At 46.4% G+C, this 22,851-nt stretch overlaps 1 protein-coding gene and 1 long non-coding RNA gene across 4 annotated transcripts in view; both read left to right on the forward strand.

Moving 5' to 3' along the window:
• The window catches only part of LOC309650306, a 394,390-nt gene that overhangs the window by 117,923 nt on the left and 253,616 nt on the right, over positions 1 to 22,851 (forward strand). The gene's annotated exons all lie outside the window — the stretch shown is intronic.
• The window catches only part of NTN1 (netrin 1), a 191,102-nt gene that overhangs the window by 66,310 nt on the left and 101,941 nt on the right, over positions 1 to 22,851 (forward strand). The window lies entirely within an intron of this gene.

Here is a 22,851-nt window from a genome sequence, read left to right on the forward strand (position 1 = left end):
TTTGGTGTCATTTTTAGCAACCTACAGTGTTACAGGTACTCATCTACATTTTAGTTTATTCTAGCACTTTCATAGCTTAATTTTTCACACTTAAATCTTGAATCCATTCCTAAAATGATCTGATGTCTAATGTAAGGTAAAGAATTCAGCCTTACATTATCTGAACATTGTCCTTTTCCTGTTGGTTCCATACGCTACCTATGTCATGTGTTAATTCTCACATATTCTTGGTTCTGTTTCTGGAGTTTTCTGTCCAGTGATAGGAATCTATGTCCTTTTGCCAGTTCCACACTGTTTTAATATTTTAATTATTTTAGGGCATGATTCCCACAATTATAAAATTTCTTTGGCTGTGCGCTTGCATTTTATTTCCAAATGAACTTTAGAATGATTTGGTCAACTTGGAAAAAAAATTCCTCTGTGATTCTGATTGAAATTGCATTAAGTTTATAGATAAATGCTGAGGGAACTGGAATCTTTATAAAATTGGATCTTCTCATCTGGAAGTTCAGTTTGTCCGTCCGCAGTTCACATGGTTTTCTCATGTAGGTCCCTGCACATTTCTTAAGTGTATTCTTGGGTATTTTGAATTGTTTGCAGGAAAGGTGAATGGTATCATTTTCCAATTATTTTCTAATTGTTTGCTGTCGGTGTATATAAAAGAAATTGATTTTCATATGTTTGTGTAGTAATTGGTCTGTTCACTGAACAGAGAGTCTCTCTTCCTGGTTTTTACAGGTAGATCATCATAGCACCTTCACAGCATCTTTTGTCTCTTTCTTTCCAGCATTTCTGCTGTTCAATCTCTTTTCTTGTCTTGTTGCATTGGCTACACTATCCAAAACAACTTTAAAGAGTAAGGATGGTAGCAGGCATCCTTGTCTTTATTCTGACATAAATGGGAATGTCGCTAGTGTTTCAAATTTCTCTGCCTAAAGAGTGTTAAATGCAACCTAATCTTACTTTGATGTTTCAGAGGCATCGTTAGTACATAGTTAAAAATCATCCTCTAATACAGTTATATCACCTGGGGTCAATGGATCTTACTTATCTATTTGACTTGTGGGTCCCAAACTTCTACTTTTCTCTTACCTTCATTCTCTTTCTTTTGCTTTACTGACTTACTGAAACTTTCCTTGAATCTCTCCCCTTGTTCCCAAGCTGTCTGTTATCAATTATTTCTGCTGCCACTGGCTCTGCTTCCAAAAGTTATCCCTCTCCCCTTCTTTCTTTTTTTAAACCATTGTTTTAATTGCAGTCATAATCCATGAGCATGGATAACATTCCAAGCACTGCAAAAGTAAAAATTCAAAAGCAAAAGTTTTAAACACTGCAATAAAAAGTGTCTCCCTCTCACACCAAATGCTTGTTCACTCCAAAAAAGGCAATGTTTTGTATCCTTACAGATATGTTTGATGCATGTACCAAGAGATATGTGAATATATATCTTTGTATTTTTAATACAAATAGCAGTACACTATTCATACAGTTAAGTGCCCTTTTTCACTTAATATGTTGCGACAATATTTCCAAACCAGCACATATGGATCCCTTATTATGCCACTAAATGCAGGTGATATAATTTATTTAGATAGTCCCTGATGTACCTAGGTTTTCCCAGTCTTTTGCTGTAACAAAAACAGCTACAGTGAACATCTGTATAAATATAAGCCTTTTCTCTCCTTTCCTGATTTTCTGCTCTTAATTGACTTACTCTGACCCTGTCAGGAAAGGAAATAGATGAACTATTCAACACTGAATGTAAACTGAGAATAAATAGGTTCTGAATGAGGGTCTGATGAGTCTGTTGAGCAAAGTGAATAGATTTTAGTCAAGGACTTTGTATTGTTTGTTGTGACTATGAAATGGATGTTGTGCTCATTTTTTAAATTGTCACCCGGCATTGTTTACTTCTGAGTTTGCCAGTTAAATCATCCCTCCCACCCCCATCCCCAAAGATGAGGTCGATCTTGACCCAACCAGGATGTGACCTGCATCCACCATAGTTGTCATTTATTCTCAGTTATTTCCATCAGCATTATATACGGGCAAGGTGAGTCTTACCTGGCCGTGCAGCGTCCCCAGCGATGCAGCTGGGTGCCCTGGGAGGCACCTGTGCAGTTGGAGAGTCGCGAATCACAGTGCGCTGAACCTTGAGCGATGCGGGATGAAGGGGAAATGGTGGAGTATGTCTTGAAGGATGTGGGAAGAGTCATTGCACAGTATCCCACCTGATGCAGCAGGTGCAAACAGAGAGACCCGGGTGGAGCCAGAGCATCAGGCAGGAACATCTACGAAGACATGGGGTCGGAAGATGTCTTCACAGGACCTGGGCTGGAGCAGCTTGTGAGATGATGCTGGGTGTTTCCAGCCACACCTGCACACAAAGAAAATAAGCACCATCCATCACTGGGATGTGGACCAGGGAGGTTTTAGTGAGATGCTGCTGGGTATCGAGGTCGTGGGGGAGATCAGGGTTTCCAGATGGATAAGCAATTCTTCTCTCACTTTTCCCTCAGGCAGGACAGCTTTTGTTAACCACTAACATTCATTTCTTTCTGGTTCCAAAAGCACTGAGTGCTAATTTGAGAAATTTAAGAAAATATAGGAAATACAAAGGAAAAAATAATCTGAAATCCTGTCCTCTAGAGAAAAAACACCGATAACGTTTTGGCATACATTCTTCTGGTATTTTTTCCTATTCCTTTATACATGAATCTTTAAGCGGAACAGAATTATACATATTTTTTTGTAATCTATGCTTTTTATTTGCTTCATTGGAAGTTTTTTCCATGTTTTTAAATATTCTGTGACTTTTCAGTAGTCTCATACAATCTCACTTTATGAGAACTATAGCATAATTTATTGAAAACCAAGTCCCTATTATTAGATACTTGGGCTGTTTCCAGTTTTTTCGTCTCTCCCTCCCTCCCTGACTCCCTTCCTTCCTTCCTTCCATCCATCCACCCTTCCTTTTCCACCTAGAAATAGTCACCACTAACATTTTGATGAAAGTTCTTCAAGGGATCTTGCTGTGTGTAATTTTGCATACATTTAACGCCACGTCGTTTAGTAACCTGCCTTTTCTACTCAGCAATGTGTCATAAATATCTGGTCAGAAGAAGCTCTACGTCATCATTTTAATGGCTTACTGTGTGGATTGCTAGCGTTCACATACACAACCCCCTCGGTTCACCTTACGATGCAAATAATTTTTTCTAGTGTGATATTTGCCTTTGAATTATGTTTGTGGTTTTTTTAAATATAAAGGTTACTTTTTATATCATATCAGTACTTTTCTTCGTGAGTTTTGCCTTTGTCATTCTACTCCCAAACTAAAACTTTCTCTAGCCAATCTCTACTACCCCAACCTCTTTGTTTTAGTTCATGCTGTTCCCCCTGTCCAGAGGGCCTTCCCTACCAGTTTCCAACTGTTGAGATACCCTGCCTGTTGTTCAGGATCGATCTCAAACTCCTCTTACCCCATGAAGCCTCCTTGATTCTGTGTAACCAGACATTTTCTCTCCATTAAATTCGTGACGTCCCACCTGCATTCTTTACACACCTTATTTAGGACGTTTATCGTATTCTGCCTTATGGGATAGTTATGTTCCTGTGGAATATAATCTGTCTGAAGGCTACAACCATCTCCCACGTCTGTGACCCTAGCATCATGATCTCAGTGCTTGGTGCATAGTAGGGCCTCAATAATACTTGCTGGATTGAATCAAGTTGAATTTGGGTGGACCAACAGAGAGCAGGCCTAGCTCAGGGAGCTGGTTGGAATGACTCTTAAGCAAGACCAGACATGGGTTACTTTTAGTTCCTTTACTGATTGCGGAATTCTCCATGTTTGTGGTGTGTGTTCCGAAGAGGAACGCATTGTTCCTAAGAATTGCACATTTATATTTGTTGGCTTTTTGCATCAGCCAGTGCCAACCCAGTGACATCTGGCACGTTTGGCAAGAGGCCTGGCCCTTGGGACACTGTTATGAGCAAACAGTGATTGAGGAGCAGGCCGGCCGTGTCTAATCCAGCCCATGGCCCATGACAGTGACCTGGCCAGGTGAGTGGAGAACTTAGCCTTATCTTATGTAACACAGATCAAGCCTGGATTTCATCATGAGCCCTGGCTAGATGGGAGGCTTGGAGACCCAGCCATGTAAGATGTTGAGATCCCTGCTGTGTCTTCTCATTGGGGGTTGTGACCTGTCCCTAAAACATAAGGTGGAACAGTACATATGACGGGGTGCTTAGTTTCAATAGTCATCAGGGAAATGCAAATTAAAGCCACAAGGCACTCCCACTACCTAGCCACCAAAATGGCTAAAATAAAAAAGAGACTACCAAGTGTTGGTAAAATACTCTGGTGGCAGGAGTATAAACTGGTCTAATCGTTTTGGAACACTGTTTGGCTTTGTCTACTAAAGCTGATTATGTGTATACCCTGTGACCCAGCAGTTCCATTCCTAGGTATATAATCATCAGAAATGTGTCCGTATGCTTACCTAGAGACGTGTTAGAATGTACATAGCAACACTGTCTGTGATAGTCCCAATCTGGACACTAGCCATAAACCCCCATCAACAATGAAATAGAAAAATCAATTATGATATATCATATCATATAGTGGAATGTCATACAAGAGTGAGTGTGAATAACTCACAACTACATGCAGCAGTCATGAAAGCACAATGTTGAGTAAGAGAAGTCACACACATACTATATGATTCTACTTGTGTCAAGGGAAAAAACAGGGAAAGCTAATGTATGCCGTCAGGATATTGGTTACCCTGGTTGGGTGGAGGGTAGTGACTGTGGGAAGGGGCGCAACCTGGGGGGGCTTCTAAGGAGGGGGGTGGTGTTCCAGTTCTTTGTCTGGGTGATGATTACACAGAGTTTTCAGTTTGAGAAAATTCCCGGAGCTGTATGCTTATCTGAGCAATTTTCTGACAAATATTGTATGTCAGGAACAAGTTAAAATGTAATTGACAAGGGTATGTACCCCCCAAAGAATTGAAAGCAGGGACTCAAATCGATATTTGTGCCCCTATGTTCATATCAGTGTTATTCACACTAGCCAAAAAGTAGAAGCAACCCCAGTGTCCATTGATGGACGGATGGATAAGCAAAATGTGGTCTATATATATAATGGGATATTATTCAGTCTTAAAAAAGGAGGCAATTGTGACACACGCTGCAGCTTGGAGGAACCTTGAAGACATTATGCTGAGTAAAATAAGCCAGACACAAGAAGACAGATACTGTACGGTTGCACTTATATGAGGTGCCTAGCGTAGTCAAATTCATAGAGACGGAAACTAGAAGTGTGGTTGCCAGGGGCTGCGGGGACCAGGGGGGTTTGGAGAGTTACTGTTTCATGGGTTTCGAGTTTCAGTTTGGGAAGGTGCAAATGTTCTGGAGAGGGATGGTTAGTGATGATTGCACAACATTATGAATGTATTTAATGCCACTGAACTGTGCACTCAGAGATGGTCAAGGTGGGCAATTTTATGTGGTGTGTATTTTACCGCAGTAAAAAAATATAGATGCAGATGACGATTGACAGTACAAAGCTGGCTTAGCTGAGGGGCCCGTGAGAAGCCCAGGAAGGGAACTCTGAGCGCAGAGGGGCTTGGGAAACTGCTCCCGGGGTGGGGAAGGCCTGACATGACCTTGGAGGTGGCAGTAGGGTCAGAGCCGCCGGGCAAACAGGCTGACATGTCGAAACTGGCACACTCGAGGGTGCTTGTGCCAGCCTGAGTGAAACTTCTCTCTCGCTGGCACATCTGGCCCAGTGTTGGCCCCCACGGCGTCCAGGTCTGGCCGTGTTCTGACCTCAGTGTAGCATTCCTGGTAGGTCCTGGAGACTGGGAGACCTCAGAGAAGGCGATCTGGGCCGTGGCAGGGCAGGATTTCCCACGTGGACTTTATTCTGTGGAGTGAGAGGTTGGAACCACAGTCCTGACGTGACAGCCAGGGCCTGCTGCCCACAGGACATTTCAGAGTCAAGTTCTTCCACCCAAGGGCTGGACCGTGCCAGGCCCAGGCCCCGGTCACAGTGAGTGCCTCCAAGTGGGACAGGGCTGCGGTGACCCATCACTGGGTCTCACTGTGGGACAGAGGCCCGGCTGACCGTGTGGGCGGCCAGAGACCCAGCCTCCGGGTCTGAGCTGGGGGGCCCACTGGGGGCAGAACTCCTGCTTTCCCGTCTGGGCCAGAACGCTGGGGAGCTATGGGCAGGTGTTTAGTTTTGAGTGTCCGCTTTGCAATGGGAAGGCGTGGTGATAAGTCGTTCACCAGCAGGGACAGGGTTCCCAGAAAAGCTGCGTCCCGACACCTGGATTTCTGGGGCCAGCCTGGCCGGTCAGCTCAGGCCACTCTGCCGGTCCCAGGACAGCTGCCTCTCCACGGCCTTTTCTTGGGGGGGGGGGCGGGTCTCTGGAGCCAGGGGTATGGCATTGGTGGCCTGGAAAGGCTTAGGAACATTTCTGGAATACAAAAGAACTCACTCAGCCAGCAGGTGGATGTAGGAGGCATAAATCCAGAATAATTTTTCCTGCTGAGACGGTTTTGTTATAAATCTATGGAGACGTGGGAGGTCCTCGGTGTTCGTGATATTATCCCTGGCTTCCGCAGGCAAAGGGGCTGGGGGTGAGGGCTCCATGCTAAGGAGAAACAGGATTTGCACCTAAAAGATTTTTTTGTTTGGTTCCTTGGGATCTGGTATCTCTCTCTCTCTCTTTTTCTATTCATGCTGTTGATAGGGAACAGATAACCTATCTCTGGTTCTTTAGGAACTGTGGGAATCCTCCCCTCACCCCTCCAAACGCGTGAGTGGGGTAGAAAAGGAGGCAGCCCAAAGGTGGAGGGGAGTGGGTTGGAGAGAAGGAAAAAGGAAAGAATGAATGGTGAGCAGATGGGCCCTTGTGTTCTGATCAAAGCTTGCTAGTCTGGGGGTGGGGGAACCGAGAAATCTTCTAGGCCATTGTTTCCCAAAGCGTGGTCTCAGGCTGCAACAGCAGCACCTGGGAACTTGTTAGCAATGCAGAGTACTGGGCAACTTCTCAGACCCACTGAATCAGAACTTGCATTTTAACAAGATTCTCCAGGTGATTCATATGTGCCTTGAAGTTTGGGGGGAACACTAACTGGGCCACATTTCCCGGCCCAGAGATGTGAGGTGGCTTGTCTGTGATCCCACTGGTGGTTAACCTCGGAGATGGGACTTTCCCCCTGCTGTTTAGATGAGATGGGGCAGTAGTATCTCATGTTTGGTGCTAAGGATTCCGCACCTGGATGAATCCCTTTGCATTTTGTATCTTGGGGACAAAAGTTTTGAAGTTGGAGACCTGCCTCTGAGTTAACAGACAGAGCTGAATACCCTAAGGGCTGTGGGCTTGGTTTTGATGCTTGATTTGCCATCCAGTCACTGACATTTCAAAAGATACTTTGTTCTTTCATCATCATCATTACCAACACCACTACCATCATCACTGTCACCACCGCCATCATCATCATCTCCATCACCATCACCATCACCATCACCATCACCATCACCACCACCAATCACCATCATCGTCATCATCACCACTACCACTATCATCATCATCATCATCACCATCACCACCACCAATCACCATCACCATCATCATCACCATCACCACCACCAATCACCATCGTCATCATCACCACTACCACCATCACCATCATCACCATCACCATCACCATCACCACCACCATCACCATCACCGTCACCACCACCACCACCATCACCATCATCGTCATCATCATCACCACTACCACTATCATCGTCATCATCACCACCACCACCACCATCATCACCACAGCACTGACTCTTTATCAAGCACTTACTGGGATCCATGCCCTGCGCTTAACACGCAGGTTATCTCACCTGTCACACCAACCACGTACTAATCTCATTTAAAACTGAGGAAACTGAGGCTCAGAAAGATATATACGTAATGTGCTCACAGTCACTCGTCTGTAAAATAGAAGAGATGGAATTTGGACTGGGGCCCATGTGACTCCAACATCACACTTATTTACGAACTCAGGAGGTTAGGTAAAACTGTAGTATGTTTTTGTATTTGTGACATACTCCAAATTCTATGATTCTGGGGCGGAAGTTATCCTGTAAGTGCCAAATTTGTTTTGTTATTACCATATTTTAAAGTGTATCAAGACATTTTATAATATAAACACAAATGTCTATGTCGGTTTAAGTTTCCAAATGCATTTTAATTGTATTTTAATTACAGACTGAAATGGAAATTCTATATATCTCAGTTAGTTGAGAGAAAAGAATCCTAAATGCTCAAATAAAATGTGATTTATGCTGTTGCCAGAAGAAATGGGTCTTCGTTCCAGATTATACATTTTAAGAGAAAGAGAAAGTTGGGAGTCTGGGGGTGCGGGGAGCCCTGTGTGAACATGGAGACATTGGATTAGATTTATGAGCCGTTCAGCTGGACATCGATGCCCAGGGTATGACTGACTTCTCCCAACTTCTCCACAGGTTGGGCTGATTGGTTTATTGTATTTGTAGCCTATGGTGAGGTCGGTTGGCAAACTAAGTCCTTAGGCTTGATACAAAGAAACATTTGGTGAACTTACATTGGGCAGGGTTCTTAGTTGCAAATAACAGAATCCACTACTCAAGCACAAAGGGATTCATTAAAGAGTTTAGATAACTCTCAGAATTGTTGGGAGGGCTGAAGAAAAGATTCTAAGTGGACTTTCAGGAACAAAGACCCCAAATCTCTCCCAGAACAAGCCACCAGGGAGCCACTGTCTCTGCCACAATCAGGAAGTTGCAGAACCAGGCAGTGGAGGCATTGCTGCAGCCCCAGAACCACACCTCCCCTGCACTGCCCACCCCATGGAAGGATGCCCCCTGCCCTGGCTCTCTCTCTGCGGATTCATACGGGAGCCTAACTGGCAGAGCTTAAATCACACACAAGCCTAGCTGCAAGGGAGTCAGGGAAGGGTTCCTGTTCTCCAGCCCCTGGCTGTGGATCAGAAGATTTACAGCCACCACCTTGGTAGCTTTGCCTTGAAAGAAAGATAAACAGAAAGTGTCCAAGTCTGTCACTTTTTATATTAAATTTGAGAACTTAAGACATTATTCAGTAAACATAGCAAATAGACTGACCCAGAGTGCCCAAGAGGGCAGGCCTAGGGTAGTATGGAAAGCATTCTCAGACCCATCTCCAAATCTCAACCAACCCTCTTTCAAGGCTCTGTGCCACCTCCTCCAGGAAGCCTTCCTCCCAAGGTGGAGGTCTCTGTCCTCTGCATTCTCAGAGCACTTTATCTGCCCACTCTCTAGGAAGTTATGATATTCTCCTTTATTTGATAGTTATGTGCTTCCAAGTTTTTTCTTCCATGTATTTCTTTTTGACTTTATGTTTTAAATAAGAGAATATTGCTGATACAGTACCTTTGAAGTACCTTTCATTCTCCTATTTAGTTCCATTAAACTCCATTCCTCCCAGAGACAAATTGTATAGTTGATTTGTCTTTCCATGTTTTTTCAACTTTTACTGCATATGAGTATCTACACAGAATACAGAGTGTTGTTTTATGAGTTAATGAGTTTATCTAAATGCTAGATGTATCATTTTATAACTTGCTATGTTTTCAAGATGGGTCCATGTTGCTTCATTGGGCTCTACTTCATTTTTTAAAAAATTAATTAATTACTTAATTTATTTATTTTTGGCTGTGTTGGGTCTTCGTTGCGGCACACAGGCTTTCTCTAGTTGCAGCGAGAGGGGGCTACTCTTCATTGCGGTGTACAGGCTTCTCATTGCAGTGGCTTCTCTTGTTGCGGAGCACGGGCTCTAGGCACGCGGGCTTCAGTAGTTGTGGCTCGCGGGCTCTAGAGCGCAGGCTCAGTAGTTGTGGCGCACGGGCTTAGTTGCTCTGTGACATGTGGGATCTTCCTGGACCAGGGCTCGAACCCATGTCCCCTGCATTGGCAGGCGGATTCTTAACCACTGTGCCACTGGGGAAGTCCTACCTCATTCATTTTAAGGGTTATATGATATGACATTGTATAAACAAGCTACAATTCATTTATCCATTTCCTATTGATGGCCATTTAGCCTTTCCCCCTGTTTTCTCTTATTATAAACATTGCTGCAATAAGCAGCTTTGTCTGTACTTCCTGGAGTCATGTGTGGGATTTTTCTAGGATGGACACCAAAACCCATAATTATTTGGCTCTTTCCAACACTACTAGATGCTGCCCGATAGCTCTTCAAGATGATTGCACCGATTTCCACCAGCTCTACATGGAGGATTTCATTTCTCCCTGCCATAGCTAACAGTTGATATTGTCAGACTTGTATATTTTTGCCAGTCCAATGGGTGTATTGTTTAAATTTGCATTTACATTGTTCTTTAATTTGCATATGCCTGCTTATTAGTGAGGTTGAGCATCTTTTCATATGTTTTTTTGGCTGTTCAGGTTTCCTTTTCTGTAACATGCATATTCATAGCTATTGTGTGTATGTGTGTGATCTGTTGGTTTGTCTTTTCTTATTTATTTGTTGAGTTCTTTATATATTCTGGATACCAATCCTTTGTTATGTGTGCTGCCATTGTTTTCCCCCAGTCTGTCGTGGACCTTTTCTACTTCTGTCCTTTGTATCCTCTGATGTGGTTTTGCCACATGCAAATGCTTGAATGAGGGCAGACTGATGTTTCCCTACTGGATGCTGCCTGACTCAGAACCTCAGTGTCTATATCAGTGAGAAAACCTGAAATCCCTTTAGGAGCTGCCCCGTGAGGTGGGGAAAGCAGAATTCCTTTCCCTCCTTCCCACCCGCTACAGCTTTCTCTGTCTAGGTGTATTCGTTTTCCAGGGCTGCCCTAACAAATTACCACAAACTGGGTGACTTAAAACAGCAGAAATTAATTTTCTCACAGTTCAGGAGGCCAGAAGTCTGAAATCAAGGTGTTGGCAGGGTTGGTTCCTTCTGGAGGCTCTGAGGGAGAATTCGGTTCCTGACTCTTCTAGCTTCTGGTGGCTGCTGGAGACCTTCGGTGTTCCTTGACTTGTAGCCACGTCATTCTGGTCTCTGCCCCTGTCTTCACATGGCCTTCTTTTCTGTGTGACTCTGTGTCTTCTCTTTTTCTGTTTCTTATAAGGGCACCTGTCATTGGATTTAGGGCCCACCCTAAATCCAGGATGATCTCATATCAAGACCTTTAACTTTGTTACATCTGCAAAGACCCTGCTTCTAAATAAGGTCATATTCACAGGGACTGGGAATTAGGACATAAACATATCTTTGGGGGGCTATTCAACCCACTACATCTCAGAGAACAGCTAGGTTAAGAGGTTAAGATCAGGGTGTGTGTGTGTGTGTGTGTGTGTGTGTGTGTGTGTGTGTGTGTGTGCAAGAGGGTGCAGTGTTGGGAGGATATAGGGCAGGAAAAGTACATGCCCAGAGGAGCAGTATATTCTGTGAGGTGCCATTCCCTAGAGAGGAGTGGCTGTACATGTTGGACATCGTAGTTTATCACATTTTCTATCTGTTCAGAGTCCCAGAAAACAGGCAGTGGGTATAAAGGAGGATGCCCCCTGGCTGAACATCAAAACCTGGCCCACAACAGAGCTGAGCAGGTGGCCACACCCCTGCAAAAGTGGGCTGAGACAGGACCCAGCACGGGCTACTCTGACCATTAGCAGATATCGAACTTGTCCCGATCCTGCCCTTTTGAAGATCAAAGAAAACAAACAGGACCTATAGAAAATACAGAGCAGAACCAAGGAAAAAAAGAGTACCATAGATCGACCTTCGTTATTTGTGGATTCCTTATTACCTACTTGCTAAAATTTGTTTGTACCCCCAGAAACAGTCCTCACGGCCCTTTCACAGTCACCCTGGGATGAGCAGAGTGGGGAAGGCTCTGAGTCACCCCGAGGGCACATTCCCAGCTGAGGTTGCACAAGGCTACGCACGGCCTTCCTGTTTCAGCTCATGCTGTAAACAAGCGTCCTTCTTGCGGTCTACTTGGTGCCACATTTTTTGAATTTTTGTGCGTTTTGTTGACGATTTCACTGTTTAAAATGGCCCCCAAGTGTAGGGCTGAAGTGCTGTCTAGTGTCGTAAGTGCAAGATGAGCCTCACGGAGAAAATCTGTGTGTTGAATAAGCTTCCTTCAGGCATGAGTTACGGTGCTGTTGGCTGTGAGTTCCAGGCTAATGACTCAACTATATATTAAATAGGTGTCTTTAAACAGACACACACATGCAACAAGGTTCAGCATTGATGGATCTACGATAACGCTGCGGCCAGAGGCTCGTAGGAACGTAACGCTGTGTTTCCCTTAGGAGCAATGGTTCAGTGTTTGCACATTGAGTGTTCCCGCAACCTTACAAAGCGTGACCACCGTGAAGAAGAGAGTCAATTGAATCTGAAAGAGCCCGCCTCTGAAAAGGATCAAATCACAGGATCCAGGAGCAAATGTCAGGAAGTTGGCACCCTCAAATGGCAAGAAGATACTCTCTGTGCAACCAAAGCCGACACTCCTCAGTCGGGGACAGTCTGAGATTAAAAGGCAGCAGGATAAGATGGACGTGGAGATGGAATATAGGGAACGATGACAAGAAAACTGAAATGTTCATTGCAGGATCCAAATCTGTTTAGCATGCAGTAAGGAGCAAAAAATGTGTCCAACAATAGATGACTTAAAAAACTCTCCTATGGCTATAAAGTGAAATGTGTATGATTCAGCTATTAAGGTATTGTTGTATAATATTATACATAATATAATTAAATTACACTATATCATGTTACTTATTGACTTAAAAGGAGTACAGGAAAAAGAGAGTATTTAAAATAGTATAAGCATATGATAATTTTTAATTTTTTAAAGATGTATATGTACTTATTTATGAAGGTCTGGGTGACTATATTAAGGTATTTAGGGTAGGATAAAGGTTACTTTTAGTATATAACATGCATATGTTTCTGTAGTGTTTGATTTATTGCAAATAAATGTATTGGGTTAATTAACTTGGTTTAAAAAATTAAAGCTGGCAAGCACTTCCTCCTCTGTTATCTCTTGGTTCCCACTTGATTGGCAGTGTTTATCCAATGGCTGAACCATCTGTGTCTGTGCCCGTCTCCCTCTTTAGACAGTGAGCCACTTAAGGGGGCAGTCTTTGTATTTCTAGAAGCGGACACACTGGGCAGCTCGTGTAGGATGCTCAGGACATTATTCCTGGGGGAGGAGTCCCCCCCGCCCCCCCCCGCCCCCCCACCGCATCCTCCTGATGCTCCAGGCTGCCTCAGCCTCAACAGCCCTCCCTCCCTCCGCCAGCCTGAGCTTCTTCCACGTGGGAGCACCTGGGTGGGTCCAGTGAAAGTGGGAAGATGAAGAACTAATGCCTCGAGCTCATTCATTCTGGTGACCAGAAGTTGTGTAGAGGCTGCTTCAAGGCTTTTGAGAAAACCTTTGGAGTTTTGGGTGGAGCGTGGGAATTGGAGGTAGTGTGGTGGGATTGTCCAAAGGTCCACTGTGTTGGTGTCAGCTCAGCATGCCTCCCCAGGTACCGGGCATCCTGCTCACCTGTCCCAGAGCTTCCGAGAGAAAGGTCCTGACCTTCGGCAGAAGGTCATGCTGAAAGGGTGTCCTTGTCCACAGAGGTTCCTGGAGCTGGACAGATCCCGCTGAAATCTGGAGCAGGGTTTGATAAATGCTCTAAATGCTCCCACTCGTGTGTGCTGGAGTTCGGTTAAAAACCATCTTCACAAACACAATCAGGAGGCCTCTGAGGGAAAGAAGGCAGGAGGGAGTGAGGTCTGCGTGCTGACTCATCTCCTCCCAGGGGTGGTGACACACGGCTCTGACATTTCCCGCGGCCGCAGCCCCCAGAGACAGCAGGCCTGGCTGTGCTGAGGCTCTGGACCCAGCAGCCTCTGATGGAGTGATGGAGGAGAGCCGGCGGGGCAAGTGGGGGCCAGGTACCCACTGGGTCCTAAGCCCTGGAGGGACCCCTCTCCTCCTCTCCCTGGACAGTGGGAGAATTTTCCTCTCGTAAACAAAACAAACAGGGGCTGATGGGTGGAGGCCCCAGGGACAGGCTGGGTGGCCCTTCCTTCAACCTCTGCATTTGTTTTTCCGGGGGGCAGATCGTGGAAGCTTCTCAGAGGCCTGGAAAGCCGCCTGTGGGTCTCATCATCTCATTTGGATCATCTTATTTGGTTAACCGAGCGCCATGGCCTCTTGGTGCTGGCGACGGCTCTGTTGTTTTTGGAGAAGAGGCTGTGAGCCTTTCAGACCCTTGTCCGCACAGGCAAGCGGCCCTGCAGAGCACAGAGCGAGGGAGCAGGTGCTCCCTGGTGAGGGCAGGCCGTGAGGTGTGGCGGGCAGGGCCCCTGCAGGGTCGGGAAGCATCCCTGAGTTGTGACCCACCTGCCCACCAACTAGCTGTGTGGCCTCTGTGGTCCTTCACTTCACTGGGCCTTGGCAGCCCCGCTTTTGCTCCATAAGGTCCAGCTGGAAGGTCTCTGGCATCTCTGCTGGCTGTCTGCTTCCCTGAACCATTGCAGGGGCCACTGGGATGGTGGGGGCTTCCTCCTGAGCCCCCCTCCTCCCCTGCCCTCCTTTCTCTAACCCATCTCTCCAGCTTTCCCCTATTTTATTTCCGAAGCCGAAATCCCAGGCTGTTCTGTGGAGGCGAGGAAGACGGTGCCTGCCTCAGCTTGAAAACCGGGGCCAGGAAACGCTCCCCATCCATCACATTCTCGTTGTCACGTTAGAAGGTCCCAGAAGGTCAGCTTCCAGTCTCCCCTCAGTACAGAGTCTTATTTGTATTGCCTGGGGGACTGCCTTTCACAGGGCTGGTGGAAAAATACCCCTTGTCCTCCCCAGAAAAGGTGTTAGAAATGTATTATTTTGAAGCTAGACAAGAAGTAGAAGCTGGGAGAACATTCCAATATATTAAAATACAAGTATGGGATATAAATATTTTTAAGTGTTTAGTGCATCCTATTTATTTATTGTTGATGGAGAATATCTTGTCTGCTTTCGGGAAGGATTTGTGGCCGAGGTACAGGGGGTGGCTTTTGATATGAAAATGTGTTTTGTGGCTCCCTGAATGGGGTGTGGGAGAGAGGCTAGGGCGGCCCCCTCACTTGACAGAGGAGGGGCCTCGGTCCAGCCCAGCCGGGAGACACACTGGGGAAGCTGCAAGGCCTGAAAGGGTGCTTTTCGGAAAGTCTGGATCAGACATGATGTTATAGGAAAAAATGCAGCGTCTAAGGAAACAGCGCGTGAATAGAGAGAAAGCCGGGGGACAGGGCAGGGAGGCGGAGAGGACATAAAGCAGATTGTCATCGGGAGCCGAGGAAAGGCGCTGCCTGGAAGCAGGGACCCGGCTGCTGCCTGGAGGGGAAGTGGTAAAGGGCACTCTGCTCCCCGAGGGAAGGCCGGACGTCGGGGTAGAGCAGTTGCAGAATAGCTGGTGATGCCAGGAGTCAGGCTGCGCATTTCTGAAGCATGAGGACTGGCAGAGCCTCATCCAGAGCCACTGGCCTTTGGTCTGTGCCCAGAGGAGTGACCGTGGCCTTGGGAAGCCTCCCTGTGCAGGGCTCGTTGTTCCCCTTGACCCCCAGACCTTTGGCGTGGGGAACAGGGTCCACAGAAGGGAGCCATCTTGCCCAAGACCCCCTTTGGAAGGGACTGGGAGGGCTGGACTCTGCCCCCCTTTGTCCCCTCCATGTTGCAACTGAAGAGGGGTAGGTGTCACATCTCAGGCTGCAAGCAGCTTCCAGCAGTTTCTCATGGGTCATACCCCCGGCTCCAAATCCTGCCTCTGCCACTTGCCAAGTGACCAGCGTGGGTGGGCAGGTTAATCTTTGTGCCTCAGTTTCCTCACCTGTACAAGGGGGTTAATAATAGTGCCTCCTTCAAAAGGATGTGAGGATTAAGTCAATTCTTTTTAAAAACAGCTTTGCTGAGGCATAATTCACATACCGTAGAATGAACCCATTAGAAGTACATAGTTCAACGGCTTCTAGTATATTCAGAGTTGTGCAATCACTACGGTCAACTTTCGTCACCCCAGAAAGAAATACTGTACTCACCAGCTGTCACTCCTCTTTTTCTCCCATCCATCAACCCCCTTTCCCAGCCCTAGGCAACCACTAATCTACTTTCTGTCTATAGGTTTGCCTATTCTGGACAAATTTCATATGAATGGAATTATATACTCTGTGGTCCTTTGTGACTGGCCTCTTTCATTTCCCATCCTGATTTCCAGGTTCATCCGTATAGTAGCATGTATTAGAACTTCGTTCCTTCTTACGGCCAAGTGATATTCCATTGTATGGACATGCCCATATTTTATTTATCTGTTTATCAGTTGATGGATATTTGGGTTGTTTCCACTTTTTTGGCTGTTTATGAACATTTGCAAATAGATTTTTGTGTGGACATGTGTTTTCATTTCTCTGGGGTATATACCCAGGAGTGGAATTGCTGGGTCACATGATAACTCTACGTTTAACTTTTGAAGGAACTGCCAGACTGTTTTCCAAAGTGGCTGCACCATTTTACATGCCCACAAGGAGGAATGCAGGAGGCTTCCACTTTCTCCTTATCCTCGCCAGCACTTGTTAATATTTGCCTCATCCGGGTGGCTAGGCAGTGGTATCTCATTGTGGATTGGGTTTGCATTTCCCTAATGGCCGGCGATGTTAAGCCTCTTTTCATGGGCTTATTGGTCATTTGTACATTTTCTTTGGAGAAGGGTCTGTTCAGATCCTTTGCCCATTTTAATTGGTAAGTTAGTTCTTAGACGTGCTTGGAGGAAGCTTATGGAAGTTATTGTTAGGGAGAGTCCCCGGGGCTTGGCACGCCAGACTCCTCACCTACCTGTGAGCAGGATTTTGGGATGGAGGCGGGGTGGTGACGCTGCATAAATGGCCAGGTGTGCAGTAGTGGGTGGCTTTCTGTTTTCTTCAAATATTCCCCCACTTGGGGAGAGTCTGGAACATTTGCAACTCGCCACGGGCCAAATACCCACCTGCCCCTTTCTAATTTGGTTTTCCCACATCCCTCTGGCAGGGCACCTGGCTGCCCACACTTGCTGCCTTTGACAGTGACTTCCTTGCTGCTCAGGTTTTGGCTTCTGTTCATCCTCAAGCCCCCAAGAGGCTGCTGGTAGGGGTGTTGGCAGTGATGGGAACCCCATCAAGATGCCCCGAGTCCTGCCCCATCCCCCTCCGTCACATCACGTTATCCCCGTGCTGTTGTGTACCAGCTGCTGGCTGCTCAGGTGGCCGCTGGGCTCTGTATAAGCTTTCCTTTTCCTTTTCTTCTTGCTGAAAAATACTCAGGTTTTTCCAGGAGTTGATCCATCCTTGGTGATGATTGAACTTGAGTTTGGTTTGACCTCAGCACTTCAAGTACATCCTCTGTGCCTCCCTGGAGACCTGTGTGAGCCTCAGGGGAGGAGCCCATCGGGGACCTTGAGGATTAAGCCCCCAGGCTATACGTCATCTCAGGCGGTGGGACCAGGAGGGAGGTCGGTCCTGTTTCAGTACAGGGCCACGAGGGGCTAGGGGAAATTAGGACACCAATGGTCCGGATGGACACGTCGGGCAGAGAACTGGATGTTGTAATTAAAATTCCCATGAGTGAACCAGGCCCCGACAGCCAGCTTGTTAATGACCCCACAGGTGATAAAACTCCTGTCTGCTCCTAAGGATGGCTTTCTCCTTCTTTTCCTAGAGGCCATGTGTATTCAGATTCTAGTTCCCCATGGCTTTCACTCCTTTTCCCTTTGAAACTAACATCTCCGCAGCCGCTCCCTCCCTGCGCTGTGCTGGGGAGAGTTAATTTTTCATCCCACAGTATAATATCTGGCAATTGTGCCTCATCCTATTTTTGGTTTCCTCCCCCATCTTCTCTGTTCATCCGTGCCTATTCCAAGCGTGCTTCCTCTGTGATTTCCCCCCGCTCCGTCTCCGTTCAGGCCCTCATTTTCTCTCTGGGACCTCTCGGCGTTTTTATGATCATGATCATTCTGGCACCGGGATAATTTGTGCTCGCTCACGTGTGCTCTGCAGAGGCTCTGCCGCCTCCCCCCACTCCTTCTTGCGCCCGTGAGTCATTCAGCCGGCACCACCCCCCATCCCCTTATAGGAATGCGGTCTGCAGCATCCCACCCCTCTGGTCAGCCACACCAGGACCCAGCCCAGGGTTGGCAGTTCTGGTCAGGAACAGTTTTTCCCTGGACACTTCGGAACAGCTGCCTCTGCTTTCACAAAACATCCTCCCCTCCACCGCCCCAGGCTTTTCTTCTTCCCCACCCCGCCCCCCGTGATCACACCTACTTCCTCACACCAACCCTCCTGTGTGTGACCATTTCCAGACCTTTCGTGGTCTCAGTCACCTCCCCTGACACCTCCTAACGTGTCAGTGCCTCTCTTGATACGGCAGAGCTGGAATACGACCCCGTCAGGGTCAAGGGCGTGTTGTCTTTCTTGGTCAGCATGCGTTTGGGTTCCCAAGGAGTTTCAGAATTACATTCTTTCAGCAGCAACACTCACTCTCCCCATACCCCGAAATCCTCTCGAGTTTGGTTCATAACTAGCAAATGGTGACTTCGATGGGACAGTGGCTTTTATTTCCCAGTGAGCCTCCTGATCAGACTACGAGGATGCCGTGACCTTTGATGGAGAGCAGGCGTGAGGGTCCAGGGGAGCCTTACACACCAAGCAGCGGTCGGGTTGTCAGGGCGTAACCGCAGCCTCCCAATCTTGTGCTGTTGTTTCCGATTAAACTATTTGTTTTACTTATTCGTGTTACAAAGGCAATGTCTGTTCATGGTAGAAAACTTGGAAGACAGAGACTAGGAAAAGAAGAAGGACATGCAAGGAACAGTTAATCCCACCAGCCCGAGTGACTGTTAACACCCCAGAGCGTCTGTCACCTTGTAGACCTTTATCTATGCGTGTATGTTTCTGTAATATGCAGTCATACTGCTTTTTAGTTAATATGTTGTTGCTGTCTTTCTATGCTGTTGAATAGTCTTATACTCTGTAGTTTTGTGTGGCTGCATAGTATTGGTATCTGTGGATGTACCACGACTTAATCAGGCATTAAAGTTGGACTTTGGGGCTGTTTTCAGATTTTTTGCACTCTAAACTTTACTGCGTTGAGTATCCTTCTAAGTGGATCTTTGTGCCACTCTCAGTGTTCCCTTAGGATAAATTCCCGGGTGTGGAACTGCTGGGCCACAGTAAGTACATGTTGTATCACATGTTGTTTTGATACGTGCTGTGTCATAGATGTCCCCCAAATCATCCCAATTTACAGCGTGTGGAGTGCTTGTCCTTATTTCCTCGTATGTATTGGGCATCAATTACTCTAAAATATATTGGCCAACCTGGAAGACGAAAAGTGGTATTTGATTGTTTTAATTTGTATGTCTTCGAAAACTTACAAGAAAGGTTGAACATTTTCCCTAAGTTTATACTTTGTGGATTACCTATTGGGGCATTCATACATTTTTCAGTAAGAGTTCATCTTTTTCCTTAATGTACTCTTTATATGCGAAAGATTGTAACTTTTAGTCCATCTTTTGGCTTACAGATATTTCTCTCAGGTTGTTATTGATTTTATTGTTATTGAAATTTTAAAATTTGTGGTGCTTTTTGACATCAAGTTTAAAATTGTCATATAGTCAGATACATGTTTTGCAGTGTTTGCTTTTGGTGTCATCCTGTAGAACAGCGATCTTGACCCCAAGAGTATACAACTACTTACTTTTTCTTCCAGTAATTTTTGCAGCCTCATTTCTTACGTGTAGACTTAATCTGTCTGAGGTACCTTGGTAGAAGGAAAGGGAGTAGAGTGTAGCTATTATACTTCCTGGATGGTCAACCAGTTGCCTCAACACCACTCACTACCTAATCTGTATTTTTTTTTAATTAATTAATTAATTTAATTTATTTATTTTTGGCTGCGTTGGGTCTTCGTTGCTGCGCGTGGGCTTTCTCTAGTTGCGGCGAGGGAGGGCTACTCTTCGTTGCAGTGCGCGGGCTTCTCATTGCTGTGGCTTCTCTTGTTGCAGAGCACGGGCTCTAGGTGTGCGGACTTCAGTAGTTGTGGCACGTGGGCTCAGTAGTTGTGGCTCACGGGCTCTAGAGCGCAGGCTCAGTAGTTGTGGCGCAGGAGCTTAGTTGCTCTGCGGTATGTGGGATCTTCCTGGACCAGGGCTCGAACCCGTGTCCCCTGCATTGGCAGGCGGATTCTTAACCACTGCGCCACCAAGGAAGCCCCCTAATCTGTCTTTTTTGTCTCAACTTTCTCCCCGTTTTTTGGATATAAACAGATCTTATTTTAGACTTTCTATTTGATTAGGTTTTTTTCTCTATTCTTATGCCAGTTCATTACCATTTTGACTCTTGGGGCTCACAATACACTTTAGGACTTCGGGAGGCTTGGTGATCTGTACACCAGCACCAAGAAGCAAAGGATTATTCATGTTGTTGTACCAAGTTTTTGAATATACTTACAATCACCAGCCTTGCTGGTGAGAGTAAACCATCTGTAGTTTTTTAAAGCTAGTCTCCAGGGATCCTGAGTGCAGTGACTTTGTCTGTGGAGCCAGCGAGGGCTCGGATGTGTGGGCAGCGCTTGGTCCCCTGCCCCTCAGCCTCGCACAGTGCCTGATCCCCAGGAAAGGCAGGTCTGCATCACCTCGGGTCCCTCAGTTCCCACATCTCATAATCACATCCGTTTTTCTTAAAAATCAGCAGTCCCACTCTGCTGACTCATGTTCTCTGACTCTAAAATGCTTTTCTTCCATAATTGGGTGTGCCGGGCACCATCCTTGCTTTTTCCTTCCCGAGGTAGGGAATCCAGGGTGGAGACGTGATGGAAGACACGGAGGTCCAGCGAGTGAAGGATACCCCTTTCCCGCTCCCCTCCCTGGGCCGTTGCCCTGACAGTCGGCAGGACAGACCGTCCCCCGGTGCCCTCGTCCCAGCAGCCTCTCTCCGGATTCCACTTCCTGAGCTGCAGGGAGCTTGTGGGTGGAAGCCTGCTGGGTGGTTTGCCCAGACTCCCAAGAGCTCCGTGGTCACACCTTGGGCAGGGCCTAACGTGGGCCTGGGCCACACTCAGACCACGCTCAGCCCTGCTTTCTTTTCCGACAGTGATGCTGACGATGACAGTGGCCTCGGTGATGACCGGGCAGTAGCCGGGTGATGAAGAGGAAATCCTGCAGGGGCCTCCTGTTCACAGATTGTAGTTGAATGACTGAGCCATTAAGGGCACCCTGTGCCCTTAACAGTGAGAGGTGTTGTGGGGAGTTAAAGAAGCCTGCTTCTACAGTACCTGGTCCTGCTAGCTACAACCAGACCCTGGGACCCGGCTGCTTCGGCGTGAGCCCTGACTCTGCCTGTACTGTGATACTCAGACGAATGACTTCACTTTTCTGTGCCTCAGTTTCTTTATCTGTAAAATAGGGTTGTAAAACAGGGGTGATGTGAGGATTAAATGAGTTGGTCTATGTGGACGTTTTCTAGCACCTGGCACATGCTTCGTGTTTACAGTTAGTATTATCGTGGTAGTTGTGTATGTGCCTGTCTTTCCTACACTTCTAGCTACTGAAGGCTCTGTGAGAGCCTTTGTCCTTCATTTTTATTTTTTTGTATTTTAAAAAACTTTATTGAAGTAGAGTTGATTTATAATGTCGTGTTAATTTCTGCTGTACAGCAAGGCGATTCACGTATATATATATACTTTTTCATATTCTTTTCCATTATGGTTTATCACAGAATACTGAGTATAGTTCCCTGTGCTACACAGTAGGACCTTGTTGTTTATCCATTTTATATATGCTAGTTTGCATCTGCTCATCCCACACTCCCAATCCATCTCTCCCCCACCCGCCCCTCCCCCTTGGCAGCCACAAGTCTGTTCTCTATGTCTGTGAGTCTGTTTCGTAGATAAGTTCATTTGTGTCATATTTTAGATTCCACATATAAGTGATATCATATGGTATTTGTCTTTCTCTTTCTGACTTACTTTGCTTAATTGGATAATCCCTAGGTCCATCCATGTTGCTGCAAATGCTGTTATTTCTTTTTTATGGCTGAGTAATATTCCACTGTATATGTGTACCACATCTTCTTTATCCATTTATCTGTTGATGGACATTTAGGTTGATTCCATGTCTTGGCTATTGTGAATAGTGCTGCTATGAACATAACGGGGGCATGTATCTTTTCAAATTACTGTTTTGTCTGGGTATATGCCCAGGAGTGGGCTTGCTGGATCATATCCTCTGTTGTTTTTTGTATTCACCATCACACAGCCTGCCGCAGAGTAGATGCTCAGCAAATATCTATTAATGATAACACTAATGCCAGTTATTGGCATCCCTTAGCGTGCTGGGCTCAATCACATTATCTGATCCAATCTTCGCAAAGTGTTTAAATTAAGTGTTACATCTGTTTTACAGATGAGAAGCCTGAGGCTCAGGGGAGTCTTAAGTCACTGGCCAGAGGTCGTCCAGCTGACAAGTGGCAGGGCCAGGAGTCGTCTGTGGTCAGCCTGGCTCCAGAGCAGAGTCAGGGTGAAAGGATGGGTGATGAATGGCACAGGGGCGGGGTGGGGGTGGGGAAGGAGCAAGGGAGACACGTTTGAAAGAGGTAGAGAATGATGTTCATTGAAGGAATTTGATAGGATCTAGTGAAGTGGGTGTCGTAGGGGTGAAGGGCTAGTGGGCAGTCAGGAGGGGAGGTGTGTGGACCTCACGTCGTTTGGTTTGCTAGGGAAGTGAACAGCGAGGGG

This window comes from Balaenoptera physalus (assembly GCF_965194825.1).
Source record: "Balaenoptera physalus genome assembly, chromosome: 20".
Taxonomy (NCBI): Eukaryota; Metazoa; Chordata; class Mammalia; order Artiodactyla; family Balaenopteridae; genus Balaenoptera; species Balaenoptera physalus.